Below are 20,175 nucleotides of genomic sequence, written 5' to 3' on the forward strand. Positions count from 1 at the left end.
ATGGCAACTCCCTTAGTAGACTCTTACAAGCCACAAGAGACTATGAAAATTAAAATGGCAATGAAAATTGAAGGAACAAGATGAATCTGTGAAATTGCCAGAAAATGATAGTTTTGATATCGAAAACACAGAAGATTATAGCCAGGAATGCTATGCTATTGTGATAATTGTACTAAACTCATTTACCTCAAGAAATTGAAGAAAGATGGGAACTAACAGAAGCCGTTACCATTTCCCCCACTCTACTGAATTCGTTAAAGAAGGCAAGACAAATTAATTTAGTGCAACTATCAGAATAACAATCTGATTTAATGCTATTATCAAAACTGGATGTTGTTGTTATATAAAAAAAACTAACCAGGGGATGTACGCTTACTTAGATTGAGAGCCACCATCGCAATTGCTGAGCATTCGCCGATCTCCGACGATTCGCCACCGGTGTTGTTTTCCTGGTGTTGAGGCTGAACATCCAAATGCGTAGTCCTAAATGTATAAGCTCATGATAAATATGTAGCACAGACCGAGGAGAGTCCTTCCAATTCTCACTAACCATGTCACTGCATGCTTCCCACTTAGATGTTGCAACAGTTGGATCAACATGAAGTGCCATTTGAACCTCTGGTAAATTAAAGTAAACAGTTGAGTGCCTCTCAGTACATGGGTCATACTTTTCGCTGGTGTGTCCAACCATATGTGGTCTTCTCAGTAGCCTATTCGACAAGCTACCATTTCCAGTGCAAGAAGGGGTAAAGATGCTATATGGATCAATATTTCCGAGCTCTTCACTAGCAATATCGAGAACCTTGTCACACTGGAACAAAGTGTGCACAAACGATTGGAAGTCACAGAAAATATTCAGCAACTTATCCATCAGATATCAAACCGGTAGACCATAGAAATTGGAAAACACCATAGTGATCATGAAAGTCATCTGTCAAAGCATTTCCCACCATATATCCTTTTAGATTGATTGATTTTTCCCCGGTCAGCTTTTGTGACCACACAATGGCTTGGGCCAGCTGAGGAACATAGTGCCCTACATAGCTCTCTCCTGTCACATAAAATTCTCTTCCTTTATATTGAGGAAACCAGTTGAGCCACTCCTGCAGAAATACTAATGAATCCTTGGCAGACCTTTCATCTCCTTTGCTCAACAGATCCTGGGAATTGTTTGAATAGGAGAAACCAACACCAACTGGGGAGTCCACAAATAGGATATTGGCCACTTTATTCCAAGAGTAATGATTCGGATAAAGGGTCTTCCCATTTGGCTTAACAGGAAAAAAGGACCAACTTCTTCTGCCTCCCCATAAGCAATGGAAGAACATTCAGGTCCTCCATTTAGCCAGAGAACAAGAGGCTTTGTAGAAGGGTCTTCAACAGCTTCAAAGAACCAATAAAAGAGAGCCCTCCCTGACTCTTTGCTGACTGTTACATAGCTAGAATAATGGGCAAAACTTACATTTAAAGACAACCCTAGAAGCTCAAGAACCCTGTCATTCTCTTGCTGGGCAGATGGGTCTGAAGAAACAGACCTGACCCATTGGAGATTAAGAAGTGGGTTTGCAGGTATGGGTATCAGGTGGCTTTCAATGGCTACAAATGGTGTAGAAATGGGATTTGGGGAAGATGGGGAGGTGATGTGTAAGTGAAGATGGAAGGGGTGGTCTCGGATTTTGTGTGGGATGGCCGGATTCCATGGTGGATGACCGGATTCCGGCCGGAATTGGGGTTGCAAGAGAAGATGAAGTTGGGGTTTGATTGGATGGTTTCAATGGGGTTTTGATGGTCTAATGGGGTAGAGGTGGGGGTAGACGTGGAGGGTTTGGAAATGGTGAACATAAAATGGGTTTCAATAGGGGCTTAGGATAACAGGGGTTTGAAGGAGATGATGATGATGATTGGGAAAGAGGGTTTGAATGAAAAAATTTCAGAGGGATGGATATGGCGATTGGAATAGGTTTGCCGGATTCCATGGTGGTGGTGATCGGAGAAGAGGAGATGGTAGAGGAGAAGAATGAAATCCCACTAGGCAACCCAAGAGGGGGGTGAATTGGGTTTCTTTAAAAAACTTATTCTCTTTAAAAACTCTTTACCAAAATTATCCTAGTTTTAACTTTTCTCAATTAAGTTAGTTTGATTAATTAAGCTTAATAGTAATGATGTAAACTTTATTCCCTAGTTGATTTTATAACTTGATTAGAATGATGGGAGGCTTAATTAGCAAGAGATGAATATGCAATTTCAACTTAAGTGCTAATCACTCACTCAAGCAAGGATATGAATATTAAAGCACCTACAAGAGAGAGTAAGAGAGATGTGTACCAATCACCAATCAAGAGGAGGTAGAGAGACAAGAGGCGTTGACACAATGGCTTTTATAGTGGTTCGGTCTTAAACCCAAGACTTACTCCACTCTTCTCAAGTTTGCTCTCCTTGAGGTATCCACTATCTTCCAAGGAACTTAAATATGGCGTTCTTTTCACCTTGTACAATCCGAGCGTCCAAGCTCCAAGGGTCTTAAATACGGCGCCCTTTGTTGCCAAATACAATTAAGAAAAGAAGATGTTGCTCACTTGCTTCTAGATAGGCTAATACAAAATAAAGCTCACAATGCACTCTCAAAGATGATTACAAGTAATGCCTAAACCAATCTCAAATGATTTTCTCAAATCAATGCACAAGAGGTTGGTGAGAGAAAATTAACCCAAAAATAGTTTCAAGTAGTTTTCTAGGGTTCTTTAGAGTTGGAGCATATTCATATATTCTTTTGGACCCTTTGAATGGGTATATATGAAGTCCCAACTCCATGTGACCGTTTGGGGGGCAAAACAGTCAAATAGTCAACTAGCCGTTGGCTCTCCAACGGCTATATTTTTTTGAACAAATACACTGCTCGGAGTTCCGAGGGTATTCTCGGAGTTCCGAGCTCGGAGCTCCGAGGGTATTCTCTGAGTTCCGAGAAACCAAACAGAGATTTAATTTTAAGAGCATAGAGCATTTCTCGGAGTTCCGAGACTGGATTTCCAGCAATCAGTGTCCAACTTTAAAAATTCATATCTCCTTCGTTTCTCATCGGATTTTGACGTTCTTATACTCTACGGATATGAGAAAAATGAGAGCTATCTGTTAAAAATATTTTCAAAAATATTTGAAAATATTTTAAATAAGTTATGATAGGATTTAGTTGCTGGTCCAGGTTGTTCACTTGGAACTCTGTTTTGTTCAATGTTGTGTTGAATGCCATATAAGACCCAACATGTTGGTGCACCACCATGGCCATTCACTTGTCCATTTAAGTCCTTAAAGGGTGTGTTAGTCTCTTTGAAAAATATATTTTTAGGGGTTTTAAGGTGTGCCTTGATCAAGAAAAAATACAAGAGAGAAAGGTGATACATACTACCATTCTAAGTACTCCCTTGTTCTCTTGTGCCAATCTTCATTTGATCTTCAATGGTGTGCTTGGCTTGCTTTGGGATCTTCAAGGTTGAGCTTCTTTGCTTGACACCTTCAAAGGATGATGCCACCATTTGGTTCAAGCTCCTTTGCAAGTTGTTGATCCACAAGCTTTGGCCTTCATTGATCTTCCTTTATTTGTTCAATGCTTTGAGATGGTTTTGTGGAACTTCTCCTTGGTTGATCCTCCAAGGAATGGTTTGTTCAAATATGCTCTAGCTCATTTGTCCTTTGTTTGGTTCATCTTCAAGCATAGGCTATCAATGGTGTGTGCTAGCATGGATTGACATGTGAATTCCCTGTGTATAGCACAACACTCAAGGCAAACAATTAGTCCATAAAATACTAATCAATTTGTGTTTGTTAATCATCAAAACAAGGTGATTGAATGAACCCATGGGGAACCCTTGGGCTAACAATCTCCCCCTTTTTGATGCTGACAAACCAAATTGATTAGAGAGGTGGGAGGATCCTCTTATGAGGATTAGATAAACAATGTAAGCCTAACTACTCCCCCTCAACATATGCATGAGTTATATTTAACAAATTATAGTACAGGAATGCATATGATTATGGATCTAATCAATTACACAGATTCTCCCCCTTTTGGCATTAGCAAAAAGGAAGGATTAAACATTTAAGTATAATACAAAAAGCATCAAAGATATTCAGTGAGACTAGATGCTCCCCTAGCTTCTTATCATGATTAGCCAATGAAATCAATGTATATATGGCATGATAAGAGACAACCAACGTAGGAAAGGAATAACACAAAATAAATCAAGCCTATGTCGAAAAAATAAAGAGGCATTTTAATTTTAGCTTAAATGTTTAGGGTATATCATAGTATATGATTAAAACCAATATAAATCTACCCTATGACCCATAATACATTAATAGATTAGCAAGTTAAAGCTTATATTTTACTTATCATGAAAGAAAACAAGCAAGTTTAAAGTTTAGCATGATAAGCCCCCAATTTGTTTGAATTCCTATTAGAATCCTATCATGAAGTGATGTGCAGTTATTATATCAAGTAAAACCTGTCATGATAAGCAAGAATATGTATAATGAAAGTTAAAAACTCCCCCTTTTGAATTGTCATGCATATGGTTAACTTTTAGCACATTTCATGACAAGATAGTGAGGTATATCATGGGTATATGAGTGAAAAATTAAAAACACACATGATAACCATTCAACTTCATAGAAATTAGGATGAGCAAGTGTAATATACTTCTATGAATGAGAATCAATAGTGATATTAAGGTTTTAGCACAAAATTTAAAAAGTTGATCATGAAATCCTTTTTTTTTTTGTTAAAGATATGCAAGTTAAAGCACAAATATGTGGGGAATATCAAAATGGACAATCCACACAAGTCATTATGGTACATACGATTCTAAATATAACACTAGTAAGCTTTCCCCTTTTGTCTTTGTCATTGGCCTTAGGTGAAACCTATATGACAAGGTGAAATTCCAAGGGTGGTCCCTAGTACGACAACTTAAGAGGAGGTAAAATTAGGTTTCTAACAAGTTTTAATCTTTTGAAAACTTCTAACCTAATTTTGAAGATTAAGAGATCAAGAATGAAAAAATAAGCACACGAGTTAAATCCTAAGTGCAATTGCAAATAAAGAGCAAGAGTTTAAGAGAGAGCGCACCTGAGATTTAAAGTGGTTCGGTCCTCAAAACACGAGGCCTACTCCACTCCACCAACCAAACCCGTTGATGGCTTCACTATTTAATCTTCTTAACTCCGGCGAAGATCGGTGCCGATTACAATTCCAATTACTTTAACCTTTGTGGCAATCCTCACCACGGAGAGTGGGCTCCGCTTCTCCGAACACTCGCCCGAATACAAATTTCTTGAATAAGAAAGAAGGAAACAAAAAATCCCTCACAAGGGTTTACAATTTGTAGAAGATGTACAAATTTGAGCCTAATGATCCAAATCCTAATCTTAGAGGATGAGAGGCATAAACAAGCTTTAATCACTCTTTGGATGTTCAAATGAAGTTTTTGAGTGTTAGGATAGATAATTTGGAAGTTTGGAATACCCATATATATAGGAAAACCCAATATGACAGTTTGAGGGGCATTGTCGTAAATCTGGCAAAGTTCCCAATGGTCAAATTTTTCTTCCCATTATAGTGGTCTCGGAGTTCCGAGAATTGATATCGGAGTTCCGGGAATACAAACAGAAGGTGAAAAATTTCTATTGGACCATTTCTCGGAGTTCCGAGAAGCCTATGTCAAGCAGATTTTCAATTCTATTCATTGGGCTTCCAACTTTACACAAGGTTGGGATTGTTATGAGGGTTCCAAAGTGTTGGAACACCACAAAGACAATTTCTTAATCATTTAGGGGTGTGTGATATTACATTATTTATGCCTCTTAAACTTAAGCTAGGATTGGATCAATACAATCTAAAAAAGACTTCGATCTTCAATTGCGATTCTTCAAGTCTTCATTCGTCTTGGATCTCCGATGTCTTTGGCCTTCGAATGTGGTCCAATGAGAACTTTTTGGCCTTAATCCAAGCAATCTTGACTTTAATGCAATCATGATCTACAACTTAGACAATCAAACACATTAGTGATCTTAAATCACTTGTGTATTGGAATCATCAAAATAAGATGGGAATGCCAAGGTGGGAACCATTGGGCTTACACAAGGCATGACATGCCACAATAGGCTAAAGGTATGAAAGTGAATATATGGCCAACAAAGAAACTTATCATGATTATATATACTAAATAACTTTAGAAACACATGATAAGGATGTCTAATTATAGAAAATAAGATAAACAACTCTAAGAAAGATCCTATGAAAGAGATTCTAAGGAATACACAAGGTAGACTACTAGAATGAAAACTTATCCTTGGAATGACAATTACCACATATTAATACCAAAATGATACCAAATGAAATCAAATAGATGATCCAAGGTAAGTATGAGGCCTAATGGTTATGACCTTAAAATCTAGGCTATGGGCTTACTTGTCTTAAACTCAAAAACACATACAAGCACAAGACAATGTCAAAAGACACATATGGAGCAACCATACTCCAAATGAGTGAACTTTTCATATAAGAGATGATATACACATTAGAATTCATATGATAAGCCTCTAGGGACAAGATCTAACTTTTAAGCTCCCCTTTTGAAAAAGAATCATACAATGTATGACTCCAAAGGGTGTCCTAACATAGACTCCAAGAGATTTTGGATATTTCCCTTTGATACTAAATAAGACTCAATCCTTGGGCAACAAATGACACTTACACTTTAAGTGTCGGTTTATCATGATAACAATAAAGCCATAGTCTAGCTCATCATGATAAACAATCTTAGCACAAAAGAATTGCAATTTAAACTCATACTCCCCCTAAATGTGATACAAATTTCTACAATTTCAAATTTTGCTTCCCTTAAGTATATATCATATAAACTAGATAGGAAGATCACACAACAACATATACCTATCCATGTTTGAGATGGTGGCATAAGGCCATATGATTAAGTGTTTTAATTAGATAAAGGTACCGTCTCCATCTTAGAAACTAAGAAGGCTAAGGGTACCAATTGAGTGGCTTTTAAGATTAATGTTTGACATCTCATATATGTGGGTACCATACAAACTAAGGGATGATAACTATAGATTACTTATTTATACCAATCAATGCTCAAATATATAAAACTTAGACATAGAGGAATGGACCACTAAGGAATCAAGTCTAAGAGATATCCATGGCTCATGAGTGGGAGTGTATCTCATGAGGAATGTACGATCAAAATCAAGGCCTCCATGGATAGACAACAAGGTTTGGACACAAAGAAGACATTACAAGGAAAATAAAAGGTCCAAACACCTACATCCTACATCCACAACCACTTATGTAATGACAAGGCATTTAATTTCTTAGTTTTGCTATAAATGATATATAAATGACTTTAAGTACCAATAATCTAGCGAAAGCCAATTTTGTCCAAACTATAGTTCAAATATGAAAGATATACTCTTATGGGTTTAACTTTAACTCATGGGCAATGAAGAGGTTGATATTCATGTAAGATCAATCATGGTTTTCACATTAAGTGCTCTATTGTGATTTTACATGTGGATGACTGCTAAGTGCAAAAGGATCTAAGTCTTAGTGAGTGCACTTAGAGTAGTATATATAGATACACAAGAATCAAACACTATAAGTATATAGTATCTATATGTGTTTCTTTTGAAAAAGATGTGATCATTAAAACACATATGAGGCTAGATGCAAGAAAATATTAATGTGACATCTAGCTTCCAAATAAACGCAATTGATATATCATTTAATCTTAAGGCTAACTAGATACATGGGAATCAAGCATATTGTATCTAGAAGCATAGTTTTCATAAAATTTAACAATTTTAGCACAACATAGACTAAATATCAAATGGGATATCTAGGGAATCTTTTCCAATAGATTTTACACTTAAATATAGCATGTCAAAGTCTTATTGTAAATAAGTTTAAGCACAAAGACTTTGAATTCTAAGAAGAGATTTTTCATTTAAGCACAAACATGTATAGATACATGGAATCAAAACAAGAATAAGCACATTGTTTCTATTCAACCAAATTTCTCAAATGATATTCAAGTTATAGCACATACCCCAAAATCTACGAAGCATGTAGAATGCCTCAAGTAGGGGGTTTTGGAACCCAAACCATGATGGGCCCAACTAAGTTTGTGTGATGTAATGAGTCTTTTCTAACCCACACAAACTTAGAGCTTTTTACAAATCTAAATCTACGTCTAGATTTGTAATGTCCTAATCTACCACAATAATCACAAGACATGGAAGAATAAGTAGAAGGACTAGATGAACATGATGAACTACAAGAATGCATATGGTGACAATTATGTTTAGCTTTTTCTTCTTGTAGACAAAATTTTTCCAACTCAAGTTTCGCATTCTCGGTTTTCAAATCAGTTATTTCCCTTTTTAAGTTTATTGATTCAAGAGATGAGAAAACTCTATTACTATCTTCTTCTTCATTGATAACTTTAAGTTTTTCCAATAAATCAAGGTTTTTCTTTTCAAGTTCAATGTTATATTCAATTAATTTCTTTTCTTCATTTTGTAAATTTGCATATTCATTTTGAAAATTTTCAAGTTCATTTGAAATTGATTTGAGAGATTTTGTAAGTGATTGATTCTTTGTGGTTTGTAATTCAAATTGATCATTAAGCTTAACATAGTTATTCACAAGATCTTCATAATTAGGAGGCACAAAACCATCTAACTCATCATCACTTAAATCACCATTTTCTTCTTATTGATTTTCAAGAGCCATCAAGCAAATATTTTTTTGAAATTGTTTTCTAATGAAATCCAAATTTCTTTAGCATTTTTGCATGAAGAAACTTTTTCAAATAGATGTGAGGGCAAGGAGCAACATAAGGAAATCATGGCTTTTGAGTTAAGAGAAAATAATCTTTTATCATAATCACTAATTCTCTTAGATTTGGAATTTAAAATAAAGCAATTTTCAATTGATTTAAGCAAGTCTTTATCTAGGCTCTTTAGATAAGACCTCATATGGATCGACCAAGATCTATAGTTGGTTTCATCAAAACAAGGAAGTCTAGAAGCCATTAGGTTGCCAATATATATCTTTTCTCTTGAAGAAATTTAAAAGTTCAAAAATCTATATAAGAGTCTTTAGCTCTGATACCAAGTGAAATCCCACTAGGCAACCCAAGAGGGGGGTGAATTGGGTTTCTTTAAAAAACTTATTCTCTTTAAAAACTCTTTACCAAAATTATCCTAGTTTTAACTTTTCTCAATTAAGTTAGTTTGATTAATTAAGCTTAATAGTAATGATGTAAACTTTATTCCCTAGTTGATTTTATAACTTGATTAGAATGATGAGAGGCTTAATTAGCAAGAGATGAATATGCAATTTCAACTTAAGTGCTAATCACTCACTCAAGCAAGGATATGAATATTAAAGCACCTACAAGAGAGAGTAAGAGAGATGTGTACCAATCACCAATCAAGAGGAGGTAGAGAGACAAGAGGCTTTGACACAACGGCTTTTATAGTGGTTCGGTCTTAAACCCAAGACCTACTCCACTCTTCTCAAGTTTGCTCTCCTTGAGGTATCCACTATCTTCCAAGGAACTTAAATACGGCGTTCCTTTCGCCTTGTACAATCCGAGCGTCCAAGCTCCAAGGGCCTTAAATACGGCCCCCTTTGTTGCCAAATACAATTAAGAGAAGAAGATGTTGCTCACTTGCCTCTAGATAGGATAATACAAAGTAAAGCTCAATATGCACTCTCAAAGATGATTACAAGTAATGCCTAAACCAATCTCAAATGATTTTCTCAAATTAAGGCACAAGAGGTTGGTGAGAGAAAATTAACCCAAAATAGTTTCAACTAGTTTTCTAGGGTTCTTTAAAGTTGGAGCATATTCATATATTGTTTTGGACCCTTTGAATGGGTATATATGAAGTCCCAACTCCATGTGACCATTTGGGGGCCAAAACAGTCAAAACTGGGCAAATAGTCAACTAGCCGTTGGCTCTCCAACGGCTATATTTTTTTGAACAAATACACTGCTTGGAGTTCCGAGGGTATTCTCGGAGTTCCGAGAAACCAAAAAAAGATTTAATTTTAACAGCCTGGAGCATTTCTCGGAGCTCCGAGAATTTTCTCCTAGTTCCGAGCTCGGAGCTCCGAGAATAATTTCGGAGTTCCGAGACTGGATTTCCAGCAATCAATGTCCAACTTCAAGGCAAACAATTAGTCCATAAAAGACTAATCAATTTGTGTTTGTTAATCATCAAAACAAGGTGATTGAATGAACCCATGGGGAACCCTTGGGCTAACAAAGAAGAAGGTGGAGATGAAGATGGTTGCGTGGTCGGTGGAAATGGTGGAGGCATGGCTGGATTCCGGCTGGAAATGGGCTAGCGAAGAGGGTCTTCTCCCTCTCAGATCCCTCTCCCTCTCTCTCTCTCTCTGTGTCTCTTCCTTCCTCTCTCTCCTTTTGATGGCTGCCCCCAAAATGAAGAAGACCCCCCCTTTTCTAAAAATGAGGAGAGGCCTCCTCTAAACCCTAGTTCGGTTCCCTTTTTTATGAAAGGGAAATGATATATTTTGCCCCATTTTCTACTCTCGACAGCCACCTCTCTGAGTATTCATCACTACACTTTAACCCTATAACGGGTGGTCCGGGCAATAGCAAGGGTTAAAGAAAATAAAATGATATTTGAGCTCCCCTTATATTTTCTCTGGACAGCCCTCTCATATGTATCTTTTGAGTACTTTTTGCAACAAAGGGGTGGCCTTGGGAGAAAGAAAAGGTGAATAGAAAAGTGGAAATGATATATCTGTTCTTTTTTTTTCTTTCTTAATCATTTATACATGGGATTGGTGTTGATACACACATGTTTGATGTTTCACCTCGCTGCCGATTTAAGCAAAAGAAAATGATATCAACACCACCATGTTTTGATATTTGTATTAACTCGGCTTGTCTTTTCTATGCTCCGGGAATGTAACATCCTTGGATAATCTTTTAAACACTAAAAGACAAGATGGGTTGATGGAAATACCGAAATATGATTGAGCTAGTATCATTGGAACTTGGGGGTTCGAGTAGGGGAGGGTCAATATAATATAAAAAAAAAACTCGAGGGTATTTTGTAATCTTTGCAAAGATGAAAGGAAAAATAGAGGCAATTGAGCGGAGAATATCAATGGGGTTTGGGGGTCACTCCGGCTTTCAGAATATTTCAAAAAATGGTTTCCAAACAGGCATTTTCGGGTTCTTTAGGTTCTTTCGCAATTAGAGCTCGATTTTTGAGAATTTCAGGATTGGTTTCGGAACATTCCGGAACTGGTTTCGGAAGCTTGAAGCTTGATTCTGGGAACTCGGAATTTGGTTTCGGGATTTTTATTCAAATTTGGGAAATTGGGGTCAGGCAAAATGGGGTGTCTACACTGTGCTTTTACATTCTTATCTATAGCCATTGTATATTGTCAGGCCTTGCATTATAAGAATTATCAAAGGCCAATGAAAATCTCTTGGAAGAGGGATGATTTAAAAATATTTTTGAATTTGTCATGTCCCATCATCTCTTCCAAGATTTTAGCTTTGGAGGACTCCACTCAAATCATATGTCCTTCGTAGCTTGTCTATGGTACTTGTCTCATTCCATCGTGCCATATGTAATAAGATGGTAGATGTACTCAATTTTTCTCTGTCCATCTCTTTATTCTTCTTCAGTGAAGGATGAACAGAGACTAAGGAAATTGAAGACTCTGTCTATAGGCTAGCATGTGCACTTCATGATCATGCTCTCAAGGATGACCTTTTGATGAAGGAGAAGAGTTAAAACAAGTACCCAATCTCTCAATCCGGAAAGAACTTTTAAAGATGGTCCCTTACATGGAAGAAATGGTCAAGCATTGATTTAAGCTCTTCTAAACATTCATCAGTAGAAGAGTGCCGGATAGAAGAAATGAAGTTCAGTTTTACTTCTTTCGAGAGATTTCCAAATACCACTTTTATCATTTCTTGAAGTGATAAAAGAAATATGGTATTAATCTTCCATTTTGATCATGTATATTGAGCTTTATAGTTCCTATATATGTATACATGATCTTTTGATTGCCATGGATATGTACCTCATTGATTTCATTCTCTTATCCATGTGTTTATTAGAACATCTTCTTAAACTCATATCCTCGGTCTAATAATCATCCATTCATATTCAAAGTGTGATTGGTTTATGAATGGAGCAATTCGAATGGTTAAAGGTGATTAATTAAATCATGGGTTCTATGTACCTTGAACTATTACATTTAGATTAAATGCACATACTCAAGGGGAGCTTTCACGTGCAAATATACAATCCTCTAAGGGCATGCAACTGAAACTCAAAAGTTATTTTATAGTTCTGAGCATGTTCATGCTCAGGAAGAGACTTGTCTGCCCGATGACTAGAAAACCCCCATTCGAAGCAACTTGTGAACCTAAATGGTTATGTCATCAATCTGAGCATATTCTTGCTCAGGTAGAGACTCATTTTCTTGCAAGTTGCAAATGAAGCCCAAGTGTTTAAATCACTCACCTTTTAACCATTCTATCTGGTCATGCCCTTTCACATAGGTATCACCTAGGGCCAATGATAAATAAAAGAGGGGAGAGCTAAATGGCTGCTTTTTTATATTTATATAGACCATTGTGATATGCTCACATAGTCTATTGCCCCCATAATTGTGCTTAACTTACATATCTTTTGAAACAAAATAAAACAAAATCTGCTTATCATGCATTTTACTTTGTTTTATATTCTGATAAGCATTCTATGAGCTTTATTGTCAAATCATATACACTTTGAATAACTTATATGAGTTATTCCTCATCTTGACACCTCACTTGCACTGTCACTTGTATATCCCTACCTTTTTGCTGTTGCCAAAAGGGGAAGAATTTTGAGAATTGATTAGGTAGTCCAATTGTGTATGCACCATATGCTTTACATTCATTTATTATACTTGTGCATATAGTGAGGGGGAGCATTGCTTAATTGTTTATAGTGTTTAAATGCTCATTCATATATTTGATTAATATCTCCTGCCTCCCTAATCAATTTGTTTGCCATAATAAAAAATTGGGAGAATGTAAGCTCAAAGGTTACCATAGGTTAATCATTCATCTTACCTTCTTGTTTTGATGCTAGCAAACCAAATTGAATAGCATTTATGGACTGATGCGTTGCTTTGAGGTGATGTGTTGTATACAGGAATTTCATGTCATAATCGTCATTACACAACTCTTCACAACACATGACTTGTGGATCAAGGATCAAAGGAACCAAGAGCTTGCACCTACATTGGAGTCATCCTCATTTGAAGATGCTCAAGTTAAGAAGCTCAACATGAAGATCCCAGAAGTTCCTAAGCAAGTGTCGAGAAGGAGCTTGGAGTTGAACATGCCATGGTGACATCTCATGTACCTCAACATGCATTGAAGATTGGAGGACAAGTAACAAGAGCCAAGACAAGGTCAAGATGCTCACCTAAGCCGAAGAAGTCTAAAAAAGTGCAAAGTAACCAAGACATTCCAAGAAGACTCAAGGTTCTCATTTTTAGAATGTATTTGGAGTCATCTTGATTTTATGTAAAATGCACTTTCAAAAGGTTTTCAAAATGGTTTTTATACTTAACATTTTACATCTTTAAAAACCATCAACATACCCAAAAATGTGTTTGAAAACCTTGGACTTAAGCCCAAAGACCATAGCCCAAAAGCCCCTAGATTTTAAACTTAAAATGGAATTTCACTCAGGGCCGGTTGACAGGGCTAAGCCGGGCGACCGCGGGATGGAACCTGGAAATCCAGGCCATCTCGAATTTTATCGGGCCGGTTGACCGGGTCAAGCCGGGCGACTGCGGATGCGCTTCTGTTTCAAACAAACAGAACAATCCAATTTGGTCTAGGGCAGGCGACCGCCATGGGTCGGTCGACCGGGATAGATTTTTGAGCTAAATTTTTTGAGCAAACAGTAAGCCCTCGCCGGGCGACCGCCATGTGGCCGGTCGACCGCGATAGTAAGAAAATTGAAAATAGAATAGGGCGCCTGATAGGGCGGATGACCGTTGTAGCCCGGTCGACCGCCGCAGTCGAGCAAACTAGCAGTTGGGGCTTTTTCTGCTTGACTTTTTCAAGCCGTTTATTTACAGTTTTACCCCAAACGGTCATATTTTTGAATACTCTATATATACATGATTAAAACCTATCTCTACTAGCTTTTAAACATTTGAGAAAGATCAAATCTCATTTCTCTTTGAGCTTCAAGTTTTATTTCAAAAGCAAAAACCTCTTTGAATATGTATTTCCACATTCTTTCAAGAGGCACTCCATAGGACTTTTCATTTGCTTAATTCTTGGGAGTGATTGTGAGCTTTCAATGTTGTAATCCACCTATTATGAGGCATTGAGAGTTTTTTTTTTTATTTGTTATTCATGTGAGGGTCGTCTCTTCGGCCCGGAAAGAATTGTGAAGAAGAGGGTCTTCTCTTCAGCCCGTGAACAAAGGTGAAGACGAGGGTCTCCTCTTCGGCCCAAGAAAGGTGAAGACGGCATATGAGGGTGCGTCCCCTCGCCGAAGGGTTCGTGCAGATGGGCTTCGCTTTGGCTCTTAAGAATAGAAAAGCTTGTTGTAAGATCTTCGAGATTAGGCTTGAAATCTCACCATAGTGGGGTACCCAAGGAGCCAAACTTGGAAGAGTGGAGTAGGTCAAGTTGTGACCGAACCACTATAAATCTTGGTGTCCTCATTGTGGTGTGCATTATCTCTCTCTCTCTCTCTTCCTTTCCTTCTCTCGCACGTGTGGTGATTGGTAATCTCTAACCTTTTGTTTATGCTTTAATTGAACAAGGGTTAGTGAATGCATTTAAGTTAAATGTCTAAACCCTAAATTGTATTATAATATCTATTTGAACAAGGGTTAGCTAAATGTGCTTGATTAGAAAGTCTAAACCCTAGATTTTATTGATATACATATTTAAACAAGGGTTAGACTAATTAGTGCTTAATTAGAAGATTAATTTTTAATCTCCCTTAATTAAGCCTAAAATTTCTAATTGACCAATTCACCCCCCCTTGGATTGTCACACCTGTATTTCAAATGTGTTTCATTTTATCTCTAGAGTGTGTCTAAGGAGTCACGAGTCATTTCGTGAATTTTGAAAAACCTGCTAAATTTGAAATTTCTCAGGGGTTTCGCTTGATTTGAAAATTTTGTGGGTCGAGGGCATTTTGGGCATTTTTCAGGGAATTCCAAGTGATCATATTTGATATCACGCACCAAAAGAAGCAAACTTAAAAATTTTCTATTTTTTAGGTTTGGCTACGAAAACTTTCCATTTTTAACTTCTTTAAAAATGAACCAATTTGAGGGTATTTTGGTCGCATTTTGGTGGGTAATGGTCAAATAGGGGTGTTTTGGTCCAAAAAAATTATTTCTTTAAAGGGGATGGTTCAACCATATGTTAAGAGTGCACAATAAAGGTCACATGGGTTAGGTCCATCCATAAAATATTGAATTTAAAAGAATTTTATTAAATTTTTCTGAAAAAAATTCAAAACCCATGTGAGAAGGCCCATTGGGCAAAGCCCACATAGGAAGGGGCCCAAGTTGACCCACCCATGTCGGTCGGCCACATAAGTGGGCGCCCCACATGGGTGGCCCACTTAGTTGGGTGCCCAACATGGATGAGGTGGGATGATGATGTCATATTTGATGTATTTTTAAAAAAAAATGAAAAGAAGGAAGAGTTATAATTAGAAAGGGCTAGTATGATCAGATTAGTAAAATGGCTATAACTTTTTACTTTCTCATCCAAAAGATTTAAGATTATACTTGTTTTGAACGTCTCAAAAAGATCTACAACTTTATAGTTTACAACTTTTCGTGGATCAGCCTCTAAATAGGTCAAAAAGGAGCTCCAACGTTGGGCAGCCTTCTTTGGACGAAAATCATTCATAAAAGCTAGTTTCCTATGTGAGAAGGCTTCTAGATTGATCTTGAAGGATCTCCATTGTGTAATTTAGCATTGCTTAGCTTGCAAGAAATAAGGTTTAGAAATAAGTTCAATATGAAATCAAAGAATAAGAAAGTCAAAGCACAAATTAGAAACAAGCCAAAAGGAGAGAGCTCACATTGGAAACTTCCAAATTCACTCAAACATAGCATTGTGCCTATAAAAGCAAACCCACTCAAGGCTTTTTGTCCTTTTGTAAATTGGTTCCTCTCTCTCTTCCTTCTTGGAATTCATTCAACTTTCTTTGGTGCTTTGGTGCTCATATCTTCCACTTGGTTCCTCACAAAGTGCTTTCATATATTCAACATATTCAAACATATTGGAGGCTAAATTATTATTTTTTGGGGTTTTCTTTTGGATTAAAAGGGTAAGTCAAAGCGTATATCCAGGGATTACTTACCCTAGACACAAGGAGAGCTAGCAAGGTTGGTTTTCTAAACCCCTCTTTCATGTAATTTAAACTAGAAGCATGCTATGAGTAAATTTAGAATTTTCTCATAGTTCACATATAGGCTAATGCCTATGCCCCACTGCAGGGTCTTTTGTGAGTTCACATAACCTAAGCTTCTCAATAAGTGTTCAAAGTTCACACAGCTCAAAGAAGGTGTTCAAAGTTTAAAGTGGGTGTTTCACATTAGTTCCAAAGTGGATTCATATAGTAGAGGATGTCTGATAGTTTAAAGATTCATATAGTTAGAAAAACTGAAAGGGGTCTCACAAATCCAAATTATTCCATCTGAAATATGTACTAAATAACAGGGTTTAATAGAGTTCATACGACATTCAAAGATAGAAATTCACAAGGATTTTTCATAAGGTTGTCAATGTAGATGGTTACACGGTGGTCAAAGTTCATAAGTGTGAAGGAATCACAAATGAGCTTTTACAAAAGTTTCATATATTGGGAAAAGCATTCAATGTAAGTCTCTTTGCCATAAGATTCAATAGATTTCAACCAATAACGGAATTAGCATGCGAGACTCAAGTCAAGTCTAAAGTTTATCAATGGCTCCAAAGATTTAGAGAGCTTGGGATTCACAATCAACAATGGCATAGTGTTCGAAAGGTAAATCGCAGCACTAAAGTAGTACGAAATTACGTACCTCCAACGACAGATATATTCCTTTTTAGAATCACCTTAATCACCTACAATCAATAGTATGAACATTTTTCATGAGTTTCATCACTAGTTTCAGTTCTATTAGGCACTTACGTCCTTCCACTAACACAAGACACCTTTCGGTGTCCAATTGGAAAATGTACGGTAACCTGTCTTATGGTTCTTTTTAGTATTTTACAATTATCATCATCATGGAGTCTTCAAACATTTCTAATTTTATTTTTATCATAAAGTACGTCTTCTTCCAAGTCCATAGAGTACAAAACCATCGAAAACGGATAAAAGATGAAGAAGATATGATTTTTCAAAGTTTTTGCAAATTTTCAGAGTTCGGAAGTCCGATGGTTCCTTCGAAAGTCCGAAGGCCTTGGACCGATTCCACTGGCTTCCCTTTGGAAGTCCGAAGGTCCCAAACTGCATTTTTTTACAGAAATTTCAGATTCGTCCCAAAAACTTCAAGAGGCCATAACTTTCTCGTTTTAGCTCTCGCGCATTGTTGGATCCGTTGGACTCGTATCGACGAGAGGAATCTATTAAACCCAATTTCACGCTCCGAATCAATACACAAAATTATTGAAAAATTATCTAAACTTGTACTTTAAACCCTCGAAGGCCAAAACTTCCAAAAGTCAAGACGATCCGATCCTAGATTCTTTAGGGATTCTGGAACAGAGCGAACTCTAAGGAATAGAAGGTCAATCCTTGAACATATCTTAAACAAAAATCAAAACCTTCACTTTTATCTTTTGGAGATCACCTAATCCTTGTTTTTAAGGTTTCTAAAAACATAACCCAAAGAAGAACATAGTTCTTACCTTATTCTTCACTTTCTTCTTCCAAAACTTGTTCTCCTCCTTCTTTCTCAAGGAAATCCTCTCTTGGGGCTGTAGAAAACGAGTTAGGGTTTTCTTGATGGCTCTAAAGTTTTTCTAAGATGTGTATTTATAGGCTTTCTTAAAGAAGCCCTAATTTTAGTCTAATTCACATGGACAAAAATGCCCTTGAAGTAAATCATCGCACCTACGATCCAACCAATTGGGAGAGAATCAATAGATTCTTTTTCGGGAGCGATTCATCCTTCCCGAACGCAGCACGTGCTCTACCACTGAGCTAATAGCCCTGCGGGCCTCCCACGCAAGTAAAAATAGAAAAACTCACATTAGGGTTTAGGGATAATCAGGAGGGGGATGAATTTTTAAAAGGGGACAATTCGGGAATTTACATAGTACTTGCAAAATCCCTTTTGTATGCCCACCCCCTCGCCCCCCTTTAGTACTTGCAAAATCCCTTTTATATGCGCCCGCTACGCTCAACACACACACCAAAACAAAAAAAAAAGACCAATGCAAGCAAAGTGTAAATTTTGTCCGGCCCCTAGTGTAAATTCCTAGCTCAGCCCCTGCGTGTGGGCTTTTTCCTAACACTAAACCAAACCAACCTAACCCAACCCAACCCAACCCGAGGAAATGCCAACCTAACCTGAGCCAAAATCGGGTGGTTGAGACCAACTCAAGTTGCACCCTTACTTACCAATCCATCTTACTTTTTTTCCCGGCGACTTGATTATAAATCCCACAACACGTGGCTGTGACTTGACCACATAAATAGAAAGCGCGTTACATCAATCTACTATTTAGATTTTTCTCTCATTAACGATACCATGAGAAGCCTCAGCATCTTGATCCAAGCCCGTCCCATATGACAATATAACTAACATGATCGTACCCTTTAATTAGTTGATCTGATCTAAATGAATCTAGGGTTCAGATCGTGCCAAGATCTCCTGGGTGGGCCCAATTCGTGCTTCAGTTCTAATGTCACGCAGACTGGTCTAGTATGACGATAACCTATATTCCCACGTGGCCCCAATAAGGAACGCAGAAAAGTCGATTGACCTGACCACTATAAGTTGCTTTGCAATTGCACCACAGTTCATTGGTTCATCTTCCTCCAAAACACACTCCCACCCATCCATCTTTGTTAGAGCTTCATTAAGCCCCAACAGAGATTGTTTCTTTTTCTCGGTTAAGATGTTTCAATTGCTTTTTCTTTCTTCTCTTCTCTTCATGCTACCAAACGGCACTACCTCCGACCCACTCTACAATTTTTGCTTAAATACAGGCAATTACACCTCTAATAGCAAGTACCAGATGAACCTCAACCACTTCCTCCATTCTCTCTCCTCTAACATGAGCACCGGATTCTACAAAGCTACCATCGGGCAAAGTCCGGACAAAGTCTCCACTCGAGTCCTCTTCAGAGGCGACATTGCCCCCGCCGACTGCCAGAGTTGTGTGTACACAGCGAGTCAAGATATCATAGACTTATGTCCTTACAAGAAATCTGCAATTATATTATACGAATACTGTATTTTACATTACTCCAACGTACCTATAGTCCCCACTGATAATTCCCAACAGTATTGTATGTGGAATTATTTTAACTTCTCGAACCCAAATTTGTTTAATGGGATATTGAGGAATTTGATGGATAAACTTGTTTCTCAAGCTGTGTGTTAGACCTAAAATCGGTAACAGGTACAGCAGTGATGTAAGAGCTGAGCTGGATGACTAGAGGAGCTGAGTCCTGAAGGACCGGAGTGAACGAGGAGTGAGGTGGTCGAGGGAGAGTCCTGCACAAGGCAAGCGAGGTCAGAAGACCAGACCGGGTTTTACTACGGACAGGCCCTTCGACACTCAAGTCAGTATGAGCAGGAGTGAAGGGGAGATGTCTAAGAGTTTAGGGAGAGAAGGGATTTTCGCATTACCCATTGGTTTGAGCTTTGAATCCCTTTTTATAGGGAAAACCTGGTGAGGTGTCCTGGACAGGTGTCCAGGACAGATGGCGGCCTGTAAGAGGCTGGAGTTCACCTACTCCAGTACAGGTGGCAGGCTGTGAGTGGCTGGAGTTCACCTACTCTGGGACAGGTGGCAGCCTGTGAGTGTCTGGAATTCACCTGCTCTGGGACAGGTGGCAGCC

At 37.7% G+C, this 20,175-nt stretch overlaps 1 pseudogene; it reads right to left on the reverse strand.

Moving 5' to 3' along the window:
• Positions 1-376: 376 nt before the first annotated feature.
• LOC143852456 (serine carboxypeptidase II-2 pseudogene) lies at positions 377-19,171 on the reverse strand (annotated as a pseudogene).
• Positions 19,172-20,175: the final 1,004 nt, after the last annotated feature.

This window comes from Tasmannia lanceolata, unplaced genomic scaffold (assembly GCF_043159265.1).
Source record: "Tasmannia lanceolata isolate RefF3 unplaced genomic scaffold, GAP_Taslan_0.1 ptg000019l, whole genome shotgun sequence".
Taxonomy (NCBI): domain Eukaryota; kingdom Viridiplantae; phylum Streptophyta; class Magnoliopsida; order Canellales; family Winteraceae; genus Tasmannia; species Tasmannia lanceolata.